General features: G+C 31.1%; 1 long non-coding RNA gene across 2 annotated transcripts; it reads right to left on the reverse strand.

Annotated features, from left to right (window-relative positions):
* Positions 1 to 1,811: 1,811 nt before the first annotated feature.
* Positions 1,812 to 4,633, reverse strand: LOC139858716 (uncharacterized). 2 transcript variants are annotated; one of them, XR_011763052.1, is made up of 3 exons: positions 3,581 to 4,633; positions 2,275 to 2,388; positions 1,812 to 2,063 (listed from the first exon to the last, which is right to left on the reverse strand). It is a non-coding gene; the product is annotated as an uncharacterized lncRNA (long non-coding RNA). The 2 variants fall into 2 exon arrangements; XR_011763051.1 differs by lacking the exon at positions 3,581 to 4,633 and adding an exon at positions 2,503 to 2,602.
* Positions 4,634 to 7,133: the final 2,500 nt, after the last annotated feature.

Consider the following 7,133-nt stretch of genomic DNA (forward strand, 5'->3'; position numbering starts at 1 on the left):
TTAGTTTTCAGCTTCGCTTTTCAGTTTTGTGTTTTAGATTAATGTTTTTCTTTCCGTTTTCGGTTTCGCGTTTCAGTTTCAGTTTCTCGTTTTAGTTTTCAGTTTTGCGTTTCAGATTTCAGTTCTCAGTTCCCGTTCCAGTTTAAAGTTTCACTTTCAGTTTTAAGTTTAGTGTTTCAGTTTCCCTTTTAAGTTTCAATTTTCAGTTCCAGTTTTGCGTTTTAGATTAATGTTTTTCTTTCCGTTTCCGGTTTCGCGTTTCAGTTTCGCGTTTTAGTTTTCAGTTTTGCGTTTCAGATTTCAGTTCTCAGTTCCCGTTCCAGTTTAAAGTTTCACTTTCAGTTTTAAGTTTAGTGTTTCAGTTTCCCTTTTAAGTTTCAATTTTCAGTTTCAGTTTCGCGTTCAGTTTTTAGTTTTGCGCTTCATTTTTCAGTTTTCGTTTCAGTTTTGCGGTTTTTAGTTTTGTGATCCACTTTTCAATTTTACGTTTCAGTTTAGCGTTTCAGTTTTCAGATTTTATTTTCATTTTCGGTTCCGCGTTCCAATTTTCACTTCGCGTTTCAGTTTCAGTTTTCAGTTTCGCATTACAGTTTCAGTATGTGGATAGACTGGAAAAAACTTATGGAATGTGTCGTTAAAATCATACAGTAACATTTTATTACAATAACAGACTTAGTGTTGGGGAGAGTGAACATGTTATGCCTTATTATTAAATTACTTTGATTAAATAAAATTAATATTATTAAAATAATTAGATGAAATTAAAATAATATTATTAAATTATTTTGGTTCAAGTTGTTTACAGGAACGGGGACTTGTTACACAAACCTATATCTCATGTCTGGGACACCCGGAGGACAAGGAGGTGATCGACCATTCGGAGCACAAGATTTTCAAGAGCCCAAATTTTTAAATATATATAAGCATAATTGGATATTTGAAACATGAAACTACAGAAACACAACCGAAACAACCAAAACGAAGCACAATAGGTCCAAAAAACAACAATGAAATGCCCCAAAAAGAGAAGAAATCAAAGTCCACTAGGGTCTAAAGACATTTTTAAATAGCTTATATTATTCGTTACGGCCTAAATGCTTTTTTTTTCATCTCGTTCTAGGTACTTAAATTCTTGGAACCATCTCGTTCTAGGTACTTAAATTCTTGAAACCGACCCTAATCTCGTGCTTTAATGTTAACAATCTCATCTCAGATAAGAAAGAACTATTTCGACAAACCAAATAATCCAAGTGTAGGAGCGGTAATATGGAGCGCCGAATAGCTTTGGGTAATGGGTCAACGTATAAAGCTAATTATAGTTTTATATGTGTGGGTACATTTCTGACCAATTTTGGACAGTTCAATACGTTCAACCTACCTGACCCGATTACTTCAAATTTAGCTTTACCAATTTCACGTGTTCAATAAACTGTAACTTAAATTGACTTGATTGCATTTTAAGTAGGTCAAAATTGCCACCTCACAAACCAGTCTATAAGTCAATAGTTAATTAGTTTTAGCTGTTCCAGGGCACTAGAAAATTCATGAGATGTTTTTTTGTTTAAATCACTGATCATCATAAATAACGCATACCCTACGCCTAATTCCCGCAAAAGATACTTAGTTTTGGGGAGAATGAGCTTTTGGATACTTAAGTTCTTCGAATTCTTAAAGACAAGGGTCAAGCAACATGCTTTCAGATTTGGCCGAAGTTTGATTCAGTATGTAAAATGTTCCAAAAAAAAAACTAGATTAAAAAAAAAAACAGAGCCTTTCAAATACAGCTCAAAAAATGTCACCAATTACCCTCAAAGCAAAAAAGAATTCACTGTAACATAAAAAGAGACAACAAACAGGTATAGACATGCCCACCTTCTGAACTAAAAATCTCTCATTTACAGGGTTTCATTTTAATATAAAAACCAAAAAATTATAATGTGTTCCTTAACAAAATATTTAAACCAAAAGGGAAGAAAAATCGTAATTATACATGCAAATACCAGCTAAACACTAGAGGCCTCGCCTTCATTCTTCTTTGCTGGTACCACATTCACCTTAAGTGTCTGCAAAAATAATTTCAGTTTCAGTTATATCATTATAGTCGACACAAAAAGATTTCAAGTGAAAATGTAAGCACGTAACGTACTAGAAAATAATTTACCAACTTAAAGAGTTCAGGGTCAATGCAACAAAATGCGGTACATATTACCAACCTCGCCCATCTTGCCACCTCTAATTTTATTAATGTAAAAGATAGCTAACTTTGAAACTTACCACTTTCTTTCCACCGAACAACAGCTTCAACAAGACGCAAAAGGGCACAAAATCAATTAAAACTAGAACACCAATTGTAAGATTCGGTTGCTTTTCTGCCTTCTCAATAAGTTCCTGCAATAATACAATAGAAAGTTTAGAATACGCGCAACAGCGAAACCGATACATTCTTATTCAAAGACGAAAACAATCAAAAATTGAACTGTTGGTACTTTTTAAAGCAAATACCTTAGTTATCAGGGATAAGTGGGGAAGTTGGCCTTCTTTTTCTCTTCTCCATTAACCAAGATGACAACCTCGTTATCGGGTTTCAAAATGGCAGTGTACACATGGGTTAATTCTATATGGATGGATGCATCCTCGTTTTACATGCATATTGCTCCATCTTCGTTTATGTTTATAATAAGTAGTACGTCTAAGTATATATAAGATGCATCCCTATATTATCCCCTTTAATATGTTTCGAATATGCTTCTATTGAATCCCGTGTGTCAGATAATACGAATATATAGAATGTAGCAGATAATCATGGTATGTTTGTCAAGTGCATACCCTTAAAACTAATGATTGCCAAGTATTTGTAAAGCCTATATTTGAAAGCTTCTCATATAATTGTTAATTTGTAGATATGTTTCTTTAAGTTTAGATTCTGTCTTATGTTGTTTCAAGTTAAGATGAAAGATTATGTTACTTAGAATTCAGTGTAAATTAGCAATGGTCTACAATAGTGTTTACAGAACTCAAGACCTTGAAACTGAAATTATTAGCCAAAAAAGAAGGTACACTTTGCTAAGATAAATCCATAAATCATTCTCCTTATGTTAAAATTAAAAGTGATGGTTTGCCATAACGTGTATATAAGTTTTTTTTAATGTGGTAGCGTTGTTGAGAAGTGGGTTTAGTACAAATTTATTTACATTCACTTACTAACATCATACAATCAAATGATGATAATCTTGAGATCATGAACTTTCCCTTTTTTTCATATAAAATCATGCATGTGTAAGTATTTTTGTTTCAAAACATGTGTATCTGCAGAGACATGTTGACTTATATTGGGGCTATGATATATGGAGATCAAATGCTTCCATTTGCCTTCATGCTTAGGCTATATTGACTTATATTCTTGAATGTGTTGTGCTTTATGAAACTCAACATTTTCAAGTAAAAATTTAAAATAACTAAATGTAAAAGCTAATATATGTTGTGTTTATTCCTTATCCAATGGACTGCTGCATTCTCATACATTAATTAGTATGCACACCCCTAATTTCATTTACTCAATGTGCTAAAAATAAAATCATACCTTTATTGCAATTTTCCCTCTTATGTAGCAGTCTACTTTCTGAAAAATCTAACGGCAGGTTGGAGCAATTGTAAAATCTAAACCACATCAAGTTTTTGATGTCACGACCGGACTGCGGCACACAAAGAAGAATTTTCTAAGAATTGAAAAGGAACATTACCGAATAGACGGTGCTTCATTTTTATATAAAATTCTCTTTATACAAAGGTTTCTTTGCCCGTAAAGATAAAGATATATTTGAAACGTTTTACAAAAGTGTGATGTAATTTAATGTCAGGATCATGAGAACATTTCAAATCTACGGAGTTCGTTAAATATTTCTAAATTTCAAGATAAAACATTTTTACAAGTAATAAGTATTAAAAAAGGGTAGCCTTTAGTCAAAAAGTTAAAATTTAAATACACATATACAAAGGTGCATAAGAAAAGACATCGATGTTGAACGATGACAAAGAAGTTATTATGCAGAAAAAACATATTAAAAAAGACGACGTAACAATTAATAATATGAAGAAAATATACTATTCTGATGTATATAAAAACTAAAAAGATATGGTCAAACACATCGTCCTGCGAGAGCACAAATTTCTAGGAGCACAATATGTTGGACAAAAGACGATTGGTTAATCGCATTTGAGATGTGTGGGCACAAGAGTCCTCTCACAAATCTCAAAAACGGCTAACTAGACGTCTTCTGCTCATCATATTGTGCTCGCAGAAACTTGATAACGCTCGCGTAGGACGTGTTTAACATGATCTTTTCATATACATCGAAATAGTATGATAGTTTCTTCTTAATCTTAACTAATGCGTAGTCTTTATCAAATTGTTCGTTATCAACAATAACTTCTTAGTCATCGTTTAAGATCGTTTTCTCTCCTTCTATACCTTCATTTATGAGTATTTTGATTTTTACTCTTTGACTAAGGGTTATCCTTCTTTGAAACGTTATTAATTGTTGAAATGTTTCATCTTGAAATTTAGAAATATTTCACGAATTCCATAGATTTGACAAGATTTCCTAATCAAACATTGAATTACATCACACTTTTGTAAACATTTCTAATATCTTTATCTTCATAAACAAATAAACCTTTTTATGAAAAGAAACTCTATATAAAATTGAATTACATCACACTTTTGTAAACATTTCTAATATCTTTATCTTCATAAACAAATAAACCTTTTTATGAAAAGAAACTCTATATAAAATGATGTACCGTCAATTCGATAATGTTCTGTTTCAATTCTTAAACGTTATTAATTGTTGAAATGTTTCATCTTGAAATTTAGAAATATTTCACGAATTCCATAGATTTGACAAGATTTCCTAATCAAACATTGAATTACATCACTTTTGTAAACATTTGTAATATCTTTATCTTCATAAACAAATAAACCTTTTTATGAAAAGAAACTCTATATAAAATGATGTACCGTCAATTCGATAATGTTCTGTTTCAATTCTTAAAAAAATCTTCTCTTGTATCTTTTTATGTGCCCTGTCTAGCTGTGACATCATAACTGAAACGTGATTGAAATTATTTTACAATTGCTCCGACCTGCCATTAAAACTTTTCAAGGAAACAGGGCTAGGGCTCGATATCAACCTGAAAGAAGTAGAATATTACAAAGTTAATAAGAGGAAACGTTGGAATAAATATGTGATTTTATTGGTGACGTAGTGCATTAATTAATGAAATTAGGGGTGTGCATACTAATTAATGTATGAACATGTAGTAGTTCATTGAATAAGGATAGACACGGCAACATACATTATAAAAAATAAAACAAAATACTTACACATGCATGATTATATATATATATATATATATATATATATATATATATATATATATATATATAGAGGGTGAGGATCCATGGAGAACTCATGGTAGTAGAGAACTCATGGAACTCGTGCAGATTCACTAAATCTGCGTGCAGATTCACATATTTTTTTTTTTTTTTTTTTTGCAGATTTTTTTTTTCTGTTCAGATTTTTTTTTTTTTTTTGCAAATTCAGTCAATCTGCGTGCAGATTGACGATTTTTTCCAGTTTTTTTTTTTTTTATAGATCGACTTTTTTTCAGTTTTTTTTATACAGATTGAGTCAATCTGCGTTTTGCGTTTTTTTTTTTTTGCAGTTTTTTTTTTTTTTTTTTTGCAGATTCACTTTTTTTTCTGTGCAGATTAGCTGTTTTTTTTTTTGCAGTTTTTTTTTTTTCCAGATTGTATTTTTTTTCATAGATTGAAGCTCAATCTCCACATAGATTGAAGTTCAATCTATGAGTTCTATGGGTTTTCTACATACTCTAGTTCTCTAGGTATCCTTTGACTATATATATATATATATATATATATATATATATAAAGGAAGAATTCATGGTCTCAAGAGTATCATCATCTAATCCACTTCTCAATAACGCTACCACATTATAAAAAATTTAGATACATGCTACAAGTAAACCATCACTTTTATTATAGCATAAGCAGAATGTTTTATGGATCTATCTTGGCAAACCATACCTTTTTTTCAGACTAAGAAAATTTAGTATGGATTATCTTAACAAACCATACCTTTTTTCAGGCTAAGAAAATTTAGTTTCAAGCTCAACAGCTCTATAGACACTATTGTAAAACATTGTCAATCTACACTGAATTCCTTATAAGCTTTGATCTAAACTTAAAACAACACAAGATAGAATCTAAACATAAAAATTAAAAATAATAAAATAAAACATATCCCCAAATTCAGTGTTATATGAGAAGCTTGCAAATTTGGGCTTTACAAATACTTGACAATCATTAGTTTTAAGGGTATGCACTTGATAAACATACCATGATTATCAACAACGGCCGGATATGTAGGTTCCATTCTCTTGGGGTCTAAATCTATGGTGATTGCGAATTCGATTATGGCGGTGTAGTTAGGGTTAGGGTTTCTGTGGTTTTGTAGCGATCTTTGATATTTAGTATATGATACAAGAAGTATCACAAATATACTTTTGAACCCTTCAATTTATAGAAGTGCTAGTTTGAGAAGCTCTAAATAAATCAATAATCGTATTCGGATGACGAAGAGATTTTACAATTTATAAAACTTGCGCTTCTTTTAGAGAAAAAATATTGCAAACCTAAATTCTAGAAGATCGTGAAGGCGTGACCCAACATTTTTTAGATGATTAATGACGGTTTCGTATGCGTTGTCAACTTTTTATACAAATTATTACACTTTGTTACCAAGTTTAATATTGGAGAGAAAAAAAAGTAAATGGATGGGAATGAATGGGAAGACTAAGGAAGACTTTCAAGTACAGGTCAACTATGTAACCAAATTCCCTCAAAGCAAAACCCATTCACTATAACGAGAAGACAACGAATTGTTACAAATATGCATTATACACCCACCCTTGCGGATAAAAAAATGTCTCATTTACAACGTCATACAGGGTTTCATTTTAATCTAAACCACAAAAACTTCTAATGTGTTATTTAACAAAATATCAAAAACAAAAACGGAAGAAAAACGTAATCATCTATGCAAATACCGGCT

The sequence above is a fragment of the Rutidosis leptorrhynchoides genome, chromosome 7, assembly GCF_046630445.1.
Source record: "Rutidosis leptorrhynchoides isolate AG116_Rl617_1_P2 chromosome 7, CSIRO_AGI_Rlap_v1, whole genome shotgun sequence".
Lineage (NCBI taxonomy): Eukaryota > Viridiplantae > Streptophyta > Magnoliopsida > Asterales > Asteraceae > Rutidosis > Rutidosis leptorrhynchoides.